Source organism: Lactuca sativa, chromosome 5, assembly GCF_002870075.4.
Source record: "Lactuca sativa cultivar Salinas chromosome 5, Lsat_Salinas_v11, whole genome shotgun sequence".
NCBI lineage: Eukaryota > Viridiplantae > Streptophyta > Magnoliopsida > Asterales > Asteraceae > Lactuca > Lactuca sativa.
This window is the reverse complement of record NC_056627.2, coordinates 275,506,872-275,527,493: the sequence shown is the minus strand read 5'-3', so window position 1 is coordinate 275,527,493 and position 20,622 is coordinate 275,506,872. Positions and strand designations below refer to the sequence as shown.

Here is a 20,622-nt window from a genome sequence, read left to right as displayed (position 1 = left end):
TCACTATTTAAGTAAAACCGATAGAAAATGAAAAAAAAAAAAAAAAAATCTAAAAATACTAGTTGTATGTCCGGGTCGGATCATATTAACTTGATAGAAAATGTAAAGATAAAAATAAGAAAGTGTTACTTTTGTTACTATGCTCTTTTAATTTCAATCTCTCTAATTCACATATGATAAATTTTCATATTTGGTCGTTATGTCGGATCAACAAGTAGTGAACTTCAACTAACTCTTATATGTTTATGTAGATCATTATCTTCTTCTACATTCATTTTTCATTCATTTAAAAAAAAAAACTTGAATAAAGACATTTCTAATTCTAATTTCTTAAACAAATGGCAATTAACAAATCAACAATTAACTAACACAATTCTAAAACTTAGAAGTCAATGTAATTAAACAAGTCCAAAGAACCAATTGCTAAAATCATTAGTGTGAACCGTGGATCAAAGACTTGGAATTTGAAAGTGAATTTAAATAAAGTATTAAACAAAGACAAAAAAGATGAAAAATTAATTTTTCAAATTGTCAAATACATTAAGAAAATAGCCCCTTTGAATCAAATAACAAAATCGTCAACCTCGGTGAATCCGTAAAAAAATTCAAATAAAAAAGAACATTGGAAATGTTTAATTGAATGTAACTAAAAAAGCTACAAAGACCTTAAACCAAAGACAAAAGTAGCACAATTTTGAATTGAGAATTTTACAACTTGCTGGACTGGAGTGTAAGATTGGTCGGTTGGTGGTGTCGTAGGAAGAAGGCGGGCAGAAGGCCGACGGGAGTCGGTTGGTTGAGGGCACTGAGAACATTGAGGGCAATGATCACATTAATAGAGACCTTCGCAACCGTTTAAATTTTTCATAATTCTTTTTTTCTTTTCTGTTTAATTACAAATTTTTAATGGACAACTGTTTTTTGGCTTACAAATTTTTGGGGATCCAATAAACAATGCCACTTCCAAAACATACTAACCTTCATGTATTGCTATCCTTTTCTCTAAACAAAATTAATGGAAACAAAAGAATCAATTAACAGAATTCTTCTGGTTTTGGTTTAGGAAACCTTCTATATCCAAACTTTGCATCCACAAAACCTAATTTTGTCGAACTCCAACCACAATTTCTCCTTCCCTAATCCTTTCCGCTCTCCAAATCTCCTGCAAAAATTTGTTTCTCTTCACACTTGCTTATTTGTTAACACTATTTTTTCCCTTCTTGAAACTTTTGTGGTTAGCATTGATTTTATTCTATGATATTAATGTGTGCGTAATCTTGGATTTTGAATAGAATTACTCTGGTTTCAGCTATCACACTTTGATTTAGTGTGGAAATCAATCACCAAGTATAACTGACGATTTCAATTTTGAATTTGGGGTTTTAATGTGTGCGTAAACTTAGATTCTGAGAGAGCGTGTCATATTGTTGTGATTTAGGGGGTGTTTGGCTTAACTTTTCACAGCCAAAAGTTCTTTTTGGAAAAGAAAAAAAAGCAAAAGATGTTTGGCAAACTAGTTTTAAAAGTTACTTTTGAAGTTTTTACATAAGAAAAGGAACTTTTTGGAAAAGTCAGGAAACTTTTTATAACTTTTCCAAAAATGACTTTTGGGGTTTGAAAAGCTAAGCCAAACACCCCCTTAGAATTCATTGCAGAAGAAGGCTTATTAGGTATACATTTCTTCATTTCCTTCTACTTGTCTTCTCTTTTTAGCAATTAGGATAGGAAAGGATTGTAAAAGAATGATTCAATATTAAAATTAATAAAGGGTAGATTTGAGAGAATTTAAAAAAAAAAAAAAAAAAAAGTTTGTTGAAACGCTAGTCTAGTCTAAGTAGCTTTTTTAAAAATCTAGCATAAAAGTTCTATCTTTTTGGCTTGCCAAACATGACAGCCTAAAAAAACTTGAAAAATAAGCTAACTGCGACATGACAAACATAGTCATAGACTCGCTATTCATCTATTGTTTATGCAAAAGATGTTAATGTCATTTCCATTCTTATCATTGAAAATAGACATAGAAAGCTTGTGTAGTTGAGTCATGTTCCTTGTAACAAGGGACAATGTTTGGTAATGATATTTGACTTGTATACACCTTAACAGACCATTAAGGTTTGCTCATTTCTTCATATTGATTTCTCCTTGTCGATTATGGAAAATTTGCTTTTACAAGAATGAGACATCGTGCGAGTAAAGAATATGACCATTACAAAGGGTACATGTGTCAAATTGTAACCACACACATTCGACTTTCTCAACATTTCCAACCCAAAATCAATGTAAGTCAACAAGACATATATTAAAAGACCAATGTATTCTCATTATATATAATGAGCAGAATTAAAAAAAATAATAATAATAAAATAAAAAAAAAAGATTTTTCAAGTCATTTACGTTGAACTTTTCAGTTTTCTTTTTAATATCAAAACATTCCAAGTCCATTTTCATGTTACATCAAGTGCTCCAGTAGTTCCAACGAGGGAGGATTAGTTTTGTTTATTGAAAGGATTGTCGAATGTAGAGTTGGCATGTTAGCAGGTTTTGTCCCTAGACATATGTAGGTCGGAAAATGTGGTCTCCCCACAAATAAATAAATCCATTGTTCTATAAAACTGAACACTATTCCTCTCCTCAAATTTAATATAACATGATGACGGATTAATTGCTTTGATAAATCTAACAACATGACGGAATTAATAAAAATTAAAGGAAGATTATACCTGAATGATGCGTTGGATTATATTGATGATGGATTGTGTTGAATGATTAGATGATTATATGGATAGTTTGGATAGAACTCTGCTATTCAAAAATAGAACAACTATTTCAACAGAGAAGACAATTGAGATCAACTCAAGTCTTAAACACTCAAACTTAGCTTGTTTATTTCATTTGGGCAAAGGCCCTATTTATAGGCTCAAGAGAGCCGGTTACAATTACTGTTGCAATCGTTTGATTGCAATATGACACATATATATTTACATTATAGCCTCCTAGACTATTGAGGGTTATACACTTTATGTTACATCAACCTACACTTAATAATTATTCTACCGACACTTATTTAATTACATAACAATCCTTCTACCGATACTTTACATAATGAAAAATATCCCCCCCCCCCCCCCCCCCCCAACTTCCGCGGGGACCGGGCAATTTGTAGTTAATAATAGTTAGAAATGTCAAAAATAAATGAAAGATAAATTGAAGAAGACATTATAGTCATTTTACACAGTTTTGAAAATCGGATTATTGAGTTCGCCTGGACTACGCTGGCTTTGGGATGCCAGGCTTGATGCTTCAAGAAAGTTCCAAACCAATCTCTGGCACTTGGTAAAGATTTGTGATTTCCGGGTGATGACAAGTAACTCGTGAAGGTCTATAGTCAACTACGGCTATTGAGCGTCGAGACCAAGAATTTGAAGAAAGATCTCTGCTTAGGCTTAAAATCTCTCTACCTCTCAAAGTCACCACTCCGTCCAAGTGTGGAGGTCAGAATCCCATCCTATCCACCCGGGCCGTCGTCACCACCTTCTTTTGTCCGATCCTTCTCCTCTTGAAAGGATGAAGCGGACACATTTATAATAACAAAGAATGAAGCATGCAACTCATTACTTAATTATATCTAACAATAAACAAATCATATTTATCTTATTTGGTAGTATTCGTCGATCGTTCTTGTATCTATTTGTATCCACAAGAATTTTCATATTATGGAAATATAAGCCAGCAAAAAAGACTAAAAGGTGTGGAAAAAAGAATAAGTCAACAAAAAGACTAAAAGGTGTAGAAAAAAGAATAAGTCAACAAAAAGACTAAAAGGTTATATAATAAAGTGTAGATGTGTGGTGCCAAAATTCATATGATTTATTCTTCATTTTGCATCCACGAGAATTTCCAAAGTGGGGAAAATAAGTCACCAAAACGACCGAAAAAGCTTTGAATTTGACAAAGTGTCCATTGAAAGATAAATTAGAATGATTTTTTTAAAAGAATATTTTTATGTATATACAACGTCACAATTTGAATTCTGTATTCTAGAGAATTCTACCTATAAATTCCCATCACCACAACCTTGAAGTGTCGTTGTGGTATCACTAAACAAAATAAAAAAATGGGCCATTGGAATAACATATTACTTCTTCTTGCTATGTTCACGAGAATTCTTAATATTTCCCGAGCCCAAAACTCGCCACAAGACTATGTTGATGCTCATAATCAAGCCCGAGCTCTGGTTGGTGTAGGGCCCATGACATGGGATAGCCGTGTAGCCAGTTTTGCACAAAACTATGCCAATCAAAGACGTGGTGACTGTCAGTTGGTGCGAGAATCTTGCCTCTGGGTCAGGGTTTGACTTCACCGGTGTAGATGCTGTGAACCTGTGGGTTGGTGAGAAGACAGATTACGATTTTAATTTGAACACTTGTGCTCCAGAAAAGGTGTGTGGCCATTATACTCAAGTAATTTGGAACAATTCGGTTCACCTTGGTTGTGCAAGAGTTCAATGCAATAATGGTGCATGGTTCGTGACATGTAACTATTATCCTCCCGGCAACTATATTGGGGAAAGACCTTGCTTAAGTTGCAACTATGTTGGGGAAAAACCTTGCTTAAGTTGCATATATGGAATAATACGCATTCACATGAATTATAACTTTCAAATGCTTGATTAAATAAATTACACTTAAAATAAAGTTTTTTAAGTGACTGATTAAATAATTGTAAATAATCACATTTTTTTCCAAATAATTGTAATAATTAGATGGTTATAAGAAATATATATATATATATATATATATATATATATATTCTTCCATTCTTTTTCGTTGTCGTTTGGTCGTAATTACCCAATATATAGATAGGTATATACATTATGGTAATTGGTAAATAAACAATAAAACCTCAAATGGTTGTGTCGTTGTGCGTGTAATTTTATTTTTTCATAGATGTCAGTAGGACTACACTTTATGCTTACAAGTTACACCCCTTTTGATCAATACACATGAAAATCTGAAGGTCCGGAATGCTCTTTTCACGCCTGCCTATTATGACGTATTTAATTTCGGCCTTGGATAACACAAAAATGGGCTTCATAGAGAGTAAAAGATTCTGGCTATACTAAAATAATAAATGCCTTTGAAACATTCATGCACGTCATTGTCATATCATTTTCCCAACACTTCACAAAACTAATAGATGTCATACCACACCTTTATTATTATTATTATTATTTTTAAATTGAATAAAACATAATTTAATAAAATTTAATTATATAAAGTTAATACAAGAAAAGTACTTCACTAATTAAAAAAATACATATGAAATTAAAAACATAAATAAAAAAACATAATCGAAACATAGTAGAATTGTATGTGACGTCTAATCATCGTCGCTCTCCATGTCATCATAATCCTCGCCCGAATCATCTACAAAAATGTCTAATTCGTCGTCTGTATTGTCGAAATCTTCTTCAAAATTGTCGACAACGGGATTCACTTTAGCATTGAAGATGTGTTCCACCAAAACAATGCAAAGGTTGTGGTGTCCAACTCGGTTGTAATACTTCCTCTTTGTTCGTCATGTACATCGGCGTACCAATATCTACTCCTTCAACATTTGGTAAATTTTCATTTTCATTATAGCGACAAATCGTCTTCCCCTCATCTTGTATAATTATGCAATATGATGGATGCGTACATCAAGTTACTTATTCTTTTTCACTCAAATGATCGTGGTAGTATTGAGAGTATCTACCAACGTCTCTTTAGAGCACCAAAGGGTTTCTAGATATCCTTCCTAGATGATTTGTGGGCGGGCTTAAACTTTAATCGCTTTTCCCATTTTACCCTTTCACTCTAAAACACAAACCAAGACTTTAATCACTTATCCAACATTATCATCATCAAATAAGGTGTAAACTTCATTCCCTTGAATCACAAGGCCTTTACTTTATCCATTTATTTTCTACAATACCGAAATAAGAAATTTCTCGAAACAGGATGTTACAATGTGATCCCCGAGGCCTTTTTAAATGGATCAACAAATCCTACATATACCCATCCACACCCTAGCTCCATTTATGTTTCATTTTCCAACTTTTAGTTTGTTTTACAAATTTACTCCATATTTTTAATAATTATTTTCTAACTAGAAATTTCCCACTCCTTGCTTCATGGGATCGTACCGGTAATTTCCAATTGTCTTTGCTAAACTCATAAAGTTGTGTCCATTTTCGGGGGGCTCAATAATTCCTATTAAGTAGGGACTTTGTTTGTAATTTATAAGGACAATTTATTAATTTATTTTATACAAAGGGACTAAACCTGTCGGCATATGAAAGTTTTATGGTCAAAGTCTCAAACCCAAAGAGTATACTATTTGAACACATGGAACATTTTTATCAAAAAAAATCTACACAGAGACATTTTCTATAAATTATAAGGACGACTAATATTTTCAACACAATAACAAAACCTGCCAATATAGGAAAATATTGTAGCCAAAGTCTGAACTCTAAAACTATACTATTCATAAACCATTTTTAAACATGCTGATTATTTGCTGTAAAAATATTCTACACAAAGACCTTTTTGTAAATTACAAAGATAGACTTTTAATTTATATTCTACACATGGACCAAACCTGCTAACATACGAAAGTATTGTAGCCAAAGTTTCAAACCCAAAGAGTATATTATTTAAACATATGGACCATCTTTAAACAAAACTGTCTAGGAATCTTTTCTGTGTTCAGTCATTGTATATTGACACCAAAAGTTTTTACATGTGTTCAGTCATTGTATATTGACACCAAAAATAGTTATAACAAAAAGATAGAAGACATGACTCAAAACAACTCCATCTTCTCAAAAGCTCAGGGAGTACCTATCTACTCATTCCCTGAGAATATAAGTAAACAATGTTATGTATTAGTATTCCTTTGTAAAACCTGTAAAGTGAGAGTGTCTGGCTTCACCAGTTGTTATTGTAAACTGAGATGTAATACTATAAACTATATTTTAGTAAACTAGGACTTTGAAAATGTACTCATGTTTAGTTAATTATACACTAACCGTATTTTGTTAATATCTTTTTAATGAGTTATTATAACCATACTGAGACTAGATGGCCTGAAACAATGTTTTGAAGGCGGCAAAACTGTTGATAACAACTGTCACTCGTAGGCGTGTATTCCCGGCTGTAGCTAGCAGTCTGAGTGCGAGGTTGTCAATCTCAATATAGATCTATACACACTTGTTTCGATCCCCAACTGGAGATTCTGGTTATAATGTCAGGACTTTAACTATATTGTTTAAATGAATAAACAACCTGAATCTATTGACTCATAAAAAGCATATAGACATTACATGTATAATAGAAGTGAAAACCCAATAATTCTGAAATAAATGATTGATAGTATGCTCCTAAATTAGTTTTGAATCAAACCCTTGTTCTTGTAAAATGGTGTACTCTAGTATACTTGAATCGTGAATTAAGGTTCTTTGAATCATAAATTATACCTATCATAATTTATATGTGCTTTCTGAATTGATACTAACTGTACATGAATGTAACCCCTTGCTCGACATGTTACAAAGGGTATTCAAACAGAATGAAATAACTATTATATTTATATACATATACAAATATATATATATATATATATATATATATATAACTAAAATTTAAACGGCATTCAGACAAATAACCGATACTATAAGCCCACATCCAAACAAGGAAAACGACATGTTACAAAGGGTATATATATATATATATATATATATATATATATATATATATATATATATGATTTTTGGGGAAAATATAAGTTTATAAAATCATTTAAAGAATTTAACATTTTGAAATATTTTTGGTGACTTAATGTCATTTTAACACAATTTAAAACCATTTGATTTGATGACAATTGAAATCCATTTTGGTGAGATATTTTGAAACCATTTGTTTGTAACACAAAATCCTTGTGTTAGACCTGTATTCCCCTCCCCCCCCCCCCCCCCCCCCATCCTTTAAAACTGTAAAAACTATGAAAATACGGGGGTATGAACTCACCTTTTAGAGGGTGATTCAAATGATGATTTGATATAGGATGCTTGGTATGTCAAGTGAAGTCTCGAGCATAAATGGATCCTATTTAGTATATATTAACATATATATGATTGATATTAGGGCCTATAACAGTTAATATGTAAAGGAAACATCCTTAGGAACTAGGAAACACTTACAATAAAGTGTTAGAACCGAAAATGAGGGGCTGAAAGATGTTCACGACCACACAAGAAGGGTTCACATTCCAAGAACACTTGAAGTGTTCACAGCCCAGATGAAGGGTTCACTGCTATGAGTTCTTGATGAATGAAGAGCACTTGATGATCCTAAGCAAGTTCCTAAGAAGATTCAAATATTTTTAGATGGGTGTTCTTCGTGAAAACGAGTGAAATTCATGGATTTCAGCCCAATATAAGAAGATTGAAGGATGTTATTGAAATGATAACAAGATCAAGAATGATACCTGTTAGATCTTAGGAAGAACTAGTGATTTTCACTTGAATATGATGAGAAAGGATGAATTTAGCATGTTCTTGAGGATAGAGGTTGTTCTTGGTTGATGATACTTGAGAGAATTTGGGGAAGTTCTCGGATGGGAGGTGAGAAATGAGGAGAAAATGGCTAACTCTCATATATATGGGCGAGGGTTCACGGTCTGAAGGGTTCACGGTCGTGAACCTCGTTTGCGGTCCGAAGGCGATGGTGGCCAAGAAGCGAGTTTGCGGCCAGCGAAGGCATTCACGGAGGGTTTGCGGTCCTCGTTCACTGCCGAAGTCAATGCTTGTTCTCGGTTGCGATGCTACTGTCCGAAGGGAAAGAAAGAATGGTCTTCGGACTCCAAGTTTTCACCTCTTAAACATATAACACCTTGAATACATGGTGTAAACACTTATAAAATACTAATCTAACCCATTTAAGATAGAATAAGATTTAAGTTGACTTTAGTTGACCCAAGTTTGGCTTTGATTGACTAGGGTTGACTTTACAAGAAGAAGATAACGGGATGTTACAGTTTTGCACAATACGAATTGTACGCGAACATCCTCAACACTCAAGGCAACTTTTTCAATCCCGCCTCACCCCACCATAATTCTCTACAACCCTTCCACAAAACCTTTTCAACCCATTCGCTAAAAATGCAACAAAATACCACACAACCACCACCCACCCAAGAAACGGTACTTGAGACACAAGCGGAGGGGGGGGGGAGGGGGAGCCGAAAAAAATGGACCGGGAGAGAACGAAGGAAAGGGAAAGCGGTTGCGGTGGAGCAATCGGAAGACGAACCTCCAACATGGTGGACTACGGAGGAGGAATACGCGTTGGCGGTGTCTTGGTGCGGGACATCAAAAAAACCAACACAAGGAAACGATATGAGAAAAGTTGCTTTTTGGGAAGTCGTGATCTGGAAATTTCGGACCATTTTGAAGAAGGATGAAAAGTATCGCAATCAGGACATGTTGAGTGGCAAATGGACACAAATAAGCAAGAAGTGCACAAGTTCAATTCTGTCTACAACAAACTTTCCTCACACAAGCAAATTGATGCGACCGATTTTGATGTTTATAGAGCGACGAGGGACCAATATCACGTCGAGACTGTTCACGTTTTCGAGCACGGAAAGATTTGGGAGATTGTCAAGGAAGACCCAAAGTGGAATAAAACGGACACATTTACGAAACAACAATCGAAGAGGTCTCACAGATCGGGTTCGGTTGACGTGTCGGACACACGTACGAACATCGACCTCAATGCGGACACGAATGAGATACCGGATGACTTGAACGACTTTGAAAAGATCTCCCCGCCTCGACGACCGATAGGCCACGACAAAGCGAGGCGTGCTCAATGATACGCGGAGGAAGGCGAAAGTAGACGTCGAGAGTAAGCCGAAATGAAACAAAATTTTGATGATCACAACGAAATCACGCATAAAAGATATGAGTTTCAATGGGAGCATTTGAAGTTCTTTCGTCGTAAAGTCGAGGAAGATCTCATTGTGAAAGATTCGACAATTCTTTAAACAAGCGAAAAGAATATGCCATCGAGACGGTTGGAGGTGCTCCGAAAATTGAAGGAGAAGATTCGAACGGAAATATTTAGACGAAGATTAGTGTTTTTTTCCCGTTGTAATGTTTTTTTATTCGGTCAATGTTTTTTTCGTTGTAATGTCTTTTTTATTTTTTTCATTGTAGTGTCGTTTTTAATTAAGTATTTATTTTAATTATGTTTTATTTAATTTATATGTTTTTTAAAAATTATTATGACATAAATTAAAAAAATAAAACAAAATAGAAAAATAGAAATTAAAAACATCAAGTAAAATAGAAAATGATAGATGTTATCATGTGTTATTTGGTATTGTCATTTCCACTTTGGTTGTTATAACACCAAAAGTACGACTAGGATGATGAGGTAGACACTTTGGGTGTGATAACATGTAATAACGTGTTGTCCACATCCAATAGCCTAAAACAAACAAACTTCACTGTGCATAACCGTGATGGCTTATATATATATATATATATATATATATATATATATATATATATATATATATATATATATATATATATATATATATATATATATATATATATTCACCTTACAACTTTGTTTTTCTATATATTTTATAAAATTTTGTTTTTCTATATACATTATTAAGTTATAACCCGTGTACAACATGGTAACAACCTAAAACATTTTTAAAAGTTAATAAGCATTATAATTAATAATACATTTGCAAAATTTGAGGGCAATTCATAGTTCATACACATTACCCTAAGAGTTAAACCCTTATATAAATTAAGATTTCTCCTCTTTATCAAACACATATTATTCTTTATTATTACATATAACTAAAGCCTTCGCTTTTAAAAATAAAAATTATAAGACCCCACGTAAACAAAATCAAACCCTAACCCATTTTTGAAATCTCCTCCAAAAAATAAATCTCCATTCCTCAAAACCCATAGATAGTCAATTTTGTCATTTGCATTTATCTAGTGAGTTAGAAGATAGATAGAAAAAATTATCTATTTTAAATAAAAAAAATATAAAAAACGCAATAATATATAGATCAACAAAATCTATAAATTATTTTAAAAAATCATAAACTACAATCGTTGATAATTACATGTCTGGACATTTTAAATGTAAATAAATTATGTTACACTTTAATTCTTTTTAAGTATTAAAAGTACATTCTTTTGTTATTTCATATGATGCATGTATAAAAAAACTATATAGTTTTTATATATCAAAGGTTAATCAAAGGGATACTTAAAAATGTTTTATTGTTCTTTGTTATTAGTGGAATCAATCTTCAACAATATAGGTATATGTTTGAAGTATAACAATTTGAGCGGATTAATATAAGATGGTATTTGCCTATTATTTTAATATAAACATATTATGAACAAATATGTTTAAGTTAATAAAACTTGTCATATTCCAAAAACTTAATATGCCCACTGCATATCCTTGTCAGATTTTAAATTTAAGATCATCACCCATTGTCTAGAATTTGCAGCATTATGCCAAAATTAATAACTCCAACACCCAAATAAATATCTCTACAGAATAACAAGAAGAAGTTTTAGGTTTGCATCAAAATTTCAATAACTCTCACAAAAAAAAATAACATTATAGATATGCATCAAAATTTTCAAAAACCCATTAAATATGAAGGGAAGTTGCATCAATAATATCAACAATTATCACAAATAAAGATAAATCGACATTTCACAATTTGTTACCTTATTGCATTCAAAACATTTCCGATAATATTGTATTAAATAATTAATAAATATTGAAAAAGAAGCTTATCCTCTCACACTACAAGTCCTCAAGGGACTAAATAAACAAAAACACCAAAAGTGTTTGCAAGAACATCTATTATTGCAATGTGCAAAAACAACAAATATACAAAACCATTTTAATTTGAAGTATATAAAATATTGATGCAAGAAATCCATATTTTTTTCCAGCTTCAATCCTTATAAAATCTACAAAACGGGTAAAAAAATGACCAAAATACCAATTTCTTTTCTTTTTAACCCACCATTTGCTCCTATCACTACTATTCAATATTCAAATTTAATGCCCTTTAGTTTTGAACCAAGTATTTCAATTTTTATGCACTCAAAGTACCAAACATTTTATCGATACCCATTTTTCGTAAAATACCAAAAGTACCATTCCTTTTTAACCCTGCATTCTTCTTATATAAATAAAATTCGGACAATTCATGATTTTAAATGGTACCCTATACCAAAAATTCCTTTTACTTTTATTACTTCTCCCAATAATCCATCTTTTATTATTTTTCATCATTATTCATCCAAAACTCAAAATTAAAACTAATAACCTCTTCTTTTGGATCCTCTTTCCTTTCTTGCACCTTAAAAGCACCATAGCATCTTTCCTTTTTTGCCCATTTTCTTTGAGGAACTTTCTAAACGAAACCAAAAATCATTAAAAATAGGACTTACTTTAGTATCAGATAGCTGGTCCGCTCAGGAAGAAAAGTTTGAAATCATGAAAGAAACACTAAAATCATGAAAATTTGAAGAAATAACTTATCTCGGCTTGTATCATAGACAAATATCCCTCATTTTAGACAAATCTACCCCTAATAGTTATGGAGTTTATTATTTGCATGTATAATTAGTTTTCATATTTGGTAGTAATAATAATCATCGACTTTGCAGCTCAAACACTCTCTAACGACCATAACGGATGTATGACCTCCCTACCTAAGTTTAAGCTTAAATAATTGGATTTTTTTAGACTACATTCGCTATCATTGGTAAGAGTAACCAATAGTCAAGAAGTGAGAAAGATGAATGCATAATACTATTAAAAGATGCGATCTTTACTAATGCATGTATAATAGTCCCCACTCCCGAACTTGTAACAGGTTATTCCACACTCTTATATGATGCATCAACCAAATATATATGAATGAGAAATACACATTATACAAACAAGTCATGTTTGGAGGCAATGATGGGAAAAAAGAGAAAAAAAAAACTTTTATTAACAAATTGGGGAATAAGTCATGAAACATTTATACTTATCACATTATATAACACTAAAATGAATGTGATGTTACCTAGGAGGAGCAGAATCATTATCAGCCAAAAAATCAGACTTCTTTGAATCATTTTGGTGACCTGGAACTAATTTTTCCGCTAAAAGAGAGATCGTCATATTTTCACTTGTTCCTTTATAGGACTACGTTCGATATTATATCAAATTAAAATAGATTGAATAATTAATGCACATAAGAAGCCCGCGAAAACTTCAAATTCCACATATTAAAATTAAAGTCAAAATATGTAACTAATAAATTGTTTAAGAAGAGCTTTGTTACTTACCTTCAAGTAAATTTACGATAAATATAACAGCAACAAAACTGAAGAGGGAAACCCTGTAGCGATGGGGAAACTATGAGATTGACCTAATTATTGAAGAAATTAAATCAGGAAACACCTAGATTTAAGAAATGGAGAAGAAGAAATCGGAATGGATTTTGGTGACTTACTGATGACCAGAACGAGAAGCGATGGAGCACAGTAAAATTACACATCTATATGAGTTTAAATAAATATAAGTAATAGAGATAACAAACTATTGTTGCTTAATTTATTCCAAAATCGAAAACATAAAATAAAGCACCATTAAAATTTGAGAAATTAAATATCCTCCTACTTTCCTTCCTACATATCTTCCTACCCATTTAAAATTATGACAAGTGTAATATGACATCACCAATTTCACGGCCAGAAAAGACCGATTTGTTTATGCTTTGTTTTAAAATCAGAGTAACAATTTAAAGAAAACAGTTGCGTAATTTGTTCCCAAACAAAATATGATAAAACTTTATCAAAACATTTCTCAAAGAGAATGTACTTTTCATTAAATAATAAAACATCGGGATGTCATGTTCCGATACAGACCAAAAGCATAAACAATACCATATAGGCCTTACAACATTTATTTATATCTAATAGCCTATAATCCAAAATCCCTCATCATCGTCCAACTATGCTCTTTTTTTCCACTATCTGTCATACATAAAAACTGAGTGGGTCAGGCTTGGGAGCTTGGTGAGCAGTAGGGTTTTCAACCCACAATAAAATATTATATTATATTTAATCATCACACAATCAACCCAATTACCCACCCCATTGTCTCCTTTTTATTTCTTAAAGATTACCCTACGAATCAACTATTCCTCTTTCATATATTCATAAGGATTATCCTAAGGAATCAACACGAAATCCATCGTTGCCAGGGTTTTCTCAACAAACACTATATCCGTAGTTAGCGGGCGCTAACTCCATAGTCGTCGGGGTTTATCTCGTTTATTGACAGTTTTGGTTCCGAGACTCCTCTAGCAATACATATCAATTGGTTTTTAGAGTACACCGGTGAACATCAAGTCCACAACACCTACAAGTTGCGAGCTTGATTGTGTTCCACATGACTGTCTAGAATAGCCTGTGGTTGTCATCCATACTCTGCTGAATGACATGGGCAATCGTTTGGGTAAAGGTTTCACTTATTTTTCACCTGTCACCCTCATCTCATGATCTATATCATCTTTCGTGTCATCCTCAAACTCATCTTTCATCACACACCAACTATTTCATCTATTCATGTTTTACCCAACATATTTGTAGATATAAATTACGTATATAGTTTACATCATTTAAAAACCTGTATAAAACATTCATTCAACAACCATCTCAAGTAAAAAAACAATGTATAAACACATAGCACGTATTTCATAGCGAATACTTCATATCTATGCTGTAGAAGAAAATAACTACACACTCACATGATAATACAATGATTGGACAACACTACGGCTCTAAATGTAGTATTCTTCGGTGAAACTGTGATCTCTTCACACCTCGGGCTTCTCGCGGGCAAAGCTTCGGCTCGGAAACTCTTTTCTTCTCGGGATCTTCGGAGCTTCGGGACTCGCTTCGGGTCTCATATTCCAAAAACTTAATATGCCCACTGCATATCCTTGTCAGATTTTACGTTTAAGATCATCACCCATTGTCTAGAATTTGCAGCATTATGCCAAAATTATTAACTCCAACACCCAAATAAATATCTCTACAGAATAACCAGATGAAGTTTTAGGTTTGCATCAAAATTTCAATAACTCTCACAAAAAAAAATTATAGATATGCATCAAAATTTTGAAAAACTCATTCCATATAAAGGGAAGTTGCATCAATAATATCAACAATTATCACAAATAAAGATAAATCGACATTTCACAATTTGTTACCTTATTGCATTCAAAACATTTCCGATAACCATTGTATTAAATAATTAATAAATATTGAAAAAGAAGCTTATCCTCTCACACTACAAGTCCTCAAGGGACTAAATAAACAATAAACAAAGACACCAAAAGTGTTTGCAAAAACATCTATTATTGCAATGTGCAAAAACAACAATTATACAAAACCATTTTAATTTGAACTATATAAAAATTGATGCAAGAAATCCATATTTTTTTTTCCTGCTTCAATCCTTATAAAATCTACAAAACAGTTAAAAAAATGACCAAAATACCATTTTCTTTTCTTTTTAACCCACCATTTGCTCCTATCACTACTATTCCATATTCAAATTTAATGCCCTTTAGTTTTGAACCAAATATTTCAATTTTTATGCACTCAAAGTATCAAACATTTTATCAATACCCATTTTTCGTAAAATACGAAAAGTATCATTCCTTTTTAATGCTGCATTCTTCTTATATAAATAAAATTTGGACAATTCATGATTTTAAATGGTACCCTATACCAAAAATACCTTTTAATTTTTATTACTTCTCCCAATAATCCAACTTTTATTGTTTTTCATTATTATTCATCCAAAACTCAAAATTAAAACTAATAACCTCTTCTTTTGGATCCTCTTTCCTTTCTTGTACCTTAAAAGCACCATAACATCTTTGCTTTTTTGCCCATTTTCTTTGAGGAACTTTCTAAACGAAACCAAAAATAATTAAAAATAGGACTTACTTTAGTATCAGAGCTCATCCCGCTCAGGAAGAAAAGTTTGAAATCATGAAAGAAACACCAAAATCATGAAATTTTGAAGAAATAACTTATCTCGACTTGTATCATAGACAAATATCCCTCATTTTAGACAAATTTACCCCCAATAGTTATGGAGTTTATTATTTGCATGTATAATTAGTTTTCATGTTTGGTAGTAATAATAATCATTGACTTTGAAGCTCAAACACTCTCTAACGACCATAAAGGATGTATGACCTCCCTACCTAAGTTTAAGCTTAAATAATTGGATTTTCTTTGGACTACATTCGCTAACATTGGTAAGAGTAACCAATAGTCAAGAAGTGAGAAAGATGAATGCATAATACTATTAAAAGATGCGATCTTTACTAATGCATGTATAATAGTCCCCACTCCCGAACTTGTAACAGGTTATTCCACACTCTTATATGATGCATCAACCAAATATATATTCCACACTCTTATATGATGCATAATACTATTAAAAGATGCGATCTTTACTAATGCATGTATAATAGTCCCCACTCCCGAACTTGTAACAGGTTATTCCACACTCTTATATGATGCATCAACCAAATATATGTGAATGAGAAATACACATTATACAAACAAGTCATGTTTGGAGGCAATGATGGGAAAAAGAGAAAAAAAACTTTTGTTAACAAATTGGGGAATAAGTCATGAAACATTGATACTTATTACATTAAATAACACTAAAATGAATGTGATGTTACCTAGGAGGAGCAGAATCATTATCAGCCAAAAAATCAGACTTCTTTGAATCATTGTGGTGACCTGGAACAGATTCTTCCGCTAAAAGAGAGATCGTCATATTTTCACTTGTTCCTTTATAGGACTACATTCGATATTATATCATATTAAAATAGATGGAATAATTGATGCACATAAGAAGCCTGCAAAAACTTCAAATTCCACATATTAAAATTAAAATCAAAATATGTAACTAACAAATCCTTAAAGAAGAGCTTTGTTACTTACCTTCAAGTAAATTTACGATAAATCTAACAGTAACAAAACTGAAGAGGGAACCTGTAGCGATGGGGAAACTATGAGATTGACCTAATTATTGAAGAAATTAAATCAGGAAACACCTAGATTTAAGAAATAGCAAAGAAGAAATTGGAATGGATTTTGGTGACTTACTTATGACCAGAAGTAGAAGCGGTGGAGAATAGTAAAATTACACATCTATATGAGTTTAAATAAATATAAGTAATAGAGATAACAAACTATTGTTGCTTAATTTATTCCAAAATCGAAAACATAAAATAAAGGACCATTAAAATTTGAGAAATTAAATATCCTCCTACTTTCCTTTCTACATATTTTCCTACCCATTTAAAATGATGACAAGTGTATTAATATGACATCCCCAATTTCACGGCCAGAAAAGACCGATTTGTTTATGTTTTGTTTTAAAATCAGAATAATCTTGTAAAGAAAACAGTTGTGGAATTTGTTCCAAAACAAAATATGATAAAACTTTATCAGAACATTTCTCAAAGAGAATGTACTTTTCATTAAATAATAAAACATCGGGATGTCATGTTCTAATACAGACCAAAAGCATAAACAATACCATATAGGCCTTACAACATTTATTTATATCTAATGGCCTATAATCCAAAATCCGTCGTCATCGTCCAACTATGCTCTTTTTTTCCACTACCTGTCATACAGAAAAACTGAGTGGGTTAGGCTTGGGAGCCTGGTGAGCATATAGGGTTTTCAACCCACAATAAAATATTATATTATATTTAATCATCACACAATCAACCCAATTACCCACCCCATTATCTCCTTTTTATTTCTAAAAGATTACCCTAAGAATCAACTATTCCTCTTTCATATATTCCTAAGGATTATCCTAAGGAATCGGCACGAAATCCATCGTTGCGAGGGTTTTCTCAACAGACACTATATCCGTAGTTACCAAGTGCTAACTCCATAGTCATCGGGGTTTATCTCGTTTATTGACAGTATTGGTTCCGAGACTCCTCTAGAAATACATATCAATGGGTTTTTAGAGTACACCGGTGAATATCAAGTCCACAACACCTACAAGTTGCGAGCCTGCTAGTGTTCCACAGGACTGTCTAGAATAGTCCATGGTTGTCATCCCTACTCTGCTGAATGACGGGGGCCATTGTTTAGGTAAAGGTTTCACTCGTTTTTCACCTGTCACCCTCATCTCATGATCTATATCATCTTTCGTCTCATCCTCAAGCTCATCTTTCATCACACGCCAACTATTTCATCTACCCATGTTCTACCCAACATATTTGTAGATATAAATTATATATATAGTTTGCATCATTTAAAAACCTGTATAAGACATTCATTCAACAACCATCTCAAGTAAACAAACAACGTATAAATACATAACATGTATCTCATAGCAAATACTTCATATCTATGCGGTAGAAGAAAGTAACTACACCATGATCACATGATCATACGATGATCGGACAGCACTACGGCTCTAAATGTAGTCTTCTTCGGTGAAACTGTGATCACTTCACACACCGGGCTTCTCGCGGGCAGAGCTTCGGCTCGGAAACTCTTTTCTTTCTCGGGATCTCCAGAGCTTCGGGTCTCGGGATGATATCAGGGCTTTGGGGGTACTTTAAGAGGGCTAGAGATGGTATCGAGAGTGAGAGAGGGGGGAATTAGCAACCATGGCTGGCTGCCCTTCAACTTCTAGTTATAGTGCTGAAATTTTATGTTCACGTTGTGAGCCACTGTGCTCACGTCATGAGCTCGATGTCATGGTGTTCGTCATCAGGCCACTTGCCCTAGAGATGTCTATCACCTGCTCACGTCGTGAGCCACTATGCTCACGTCGTGAGCTCTGACACAGGGGTTGAATTAAGTTCGTGCCCCGAACTTTAGAAATTCATATCTTTCGCATACGAGCTCCGTTTTTGATGTTCTTGATGGGTTATTAGCAAAACATCGTTCCTATGGTGTACATGCAAACCCTAATAGCTTTTGGATCTAGTTTGTCTAATGAACATGCAATTGAATATCCAAATCTATAAACCCTAAATTTAGCATACAATTAATCATATTAACATATGAAAGGGTTTTAGATCTTACCTTGATTGTTATGTAGCAATAACAATCTCAAATCCTCCTTATAATGGCTTTAGAAAGCTTAGAGTCACAAGTGTCACTCCTCTAATGGCTCACAAACACCAAGAGCAAGAGGATGAAGAATGATAAGAGAGGAGGCACCCAAAAACGTGTGGAAACCCTAAGGGATTATTTGGCCACGTTTTTGGTGCCCTAGGGGTCCTTAAATAGTGAGGCTATTAGGGTTATCTAACAAGGAAACCCTAATTTGACTGCTTAGGCCCTAAGCAACCCATGGACTCCCTCCTTAGAGGCCTTGGACGATTTCTAATGGGTTTCCCCATAGAATTCGTCCACTCCATCCTTTATGGAGTCCATTAGCCCAATATTCAACTATCACACAATTGACAACTCTAGTTCCCTTTATTTAATTAATATCTTTTAGCCACAAAATTAATTCTTATTAATTATTCACTAATATTAATTAAAAAATATGATTTCTCCATTAATATATTATTCTTATAATATATTAATAAATCATAATTACTCCTCTCTCTCTCTCTCTCCATAATTCATCCTATCAAGTTGCTTTAGTGAAGGCAACCCAAAAGGACCATGTACCATCGGGTCAAGTACATACCAAAATAGTTATGGACTTAGACACTAATCCAACAGTCTTCCACTTGGATAATTCTAATAACTATTCTTCGTATGACTTTAGATCCTGATCTGCAATCATAGCTTTCAAAAAACCATTGTCAACTCTGATCCTATCAGAAGCGTGTCCTTTAGATAAGGGATCATAAATTCCTCCATTCTAGATATTGTATAGATGTGAGACATGGATTGAAATCATTCTCTCAGTCTATGTGTTGTTTCCCGATTTCCGATTTATGACGACTGACAACAGACTACAATTGAACACATCAAATTAGTCCCGGCTTGGCCAAGCGCTTAGGTGTCATCACTAAATCATCGAGGGGCCCACAGATATCGCTTTCATCCCACGTTGGATAAAAGGAACGGATAAACTTTGATTCAATGCTTGCTTGCACTCACTCACCGAATCACACACAACAATATGTTTTATGACACCAAATTACTGGTGCGTTTACATATTATCAATGTGTAACCTACTCGCAAGATACAACTCACACATCTCGGTTTCAAGAATATAAGATATTATCGTCTCACCAATCACTCGTGATAAAATCCATGAAGTGAACCAAGTGAGCGTGGGTTTATTCCAATGCTCAAATCATATTCATAAGCACTCATGAACGTTGCATCAAACATTTGCTTATGTCTATTACTCTTTAGACAATCCACACACCAATTCACGACAGTCTTCATTCATACCTACTTCCAACATATGAACGACTGTG

At 33.1% G+C, this 20,622-nt stretch overlaps 1 long non-coding RNA gene and 1 pseudogene across 1 annotated transcript; one reads left to right on the top strand and one right to left on the bottom strand.

Moving 5' to 3' along the window:
• Positions 1–966: 966 nt before the first annotated feature.
• LOC111898544 (uncharacterized) lies at positions 967–3,683 on the bottom strand. The gene is made up of 2 exons (XR_002852613.3): positions 2,721–3,683; positions 967–1,162 (listed from the first exon to the last, which is right to left on the bottom strand). It is a non-coding gene; the product is annotated as an uncharacterized LOC111898544 (long non-coding RNA).
• A 311-nt stretch (positions 3,684–3,994) lies between these two features.
• On the top strand, positions 3,995–4,703 carry LOC111898540 (pathogenesis-related protein PR-1 type-like; annotated as a pseudogene).
• The last annotated feature ends 15,919 nt before the right edge of the window (positions 4,704–20,622 follow it).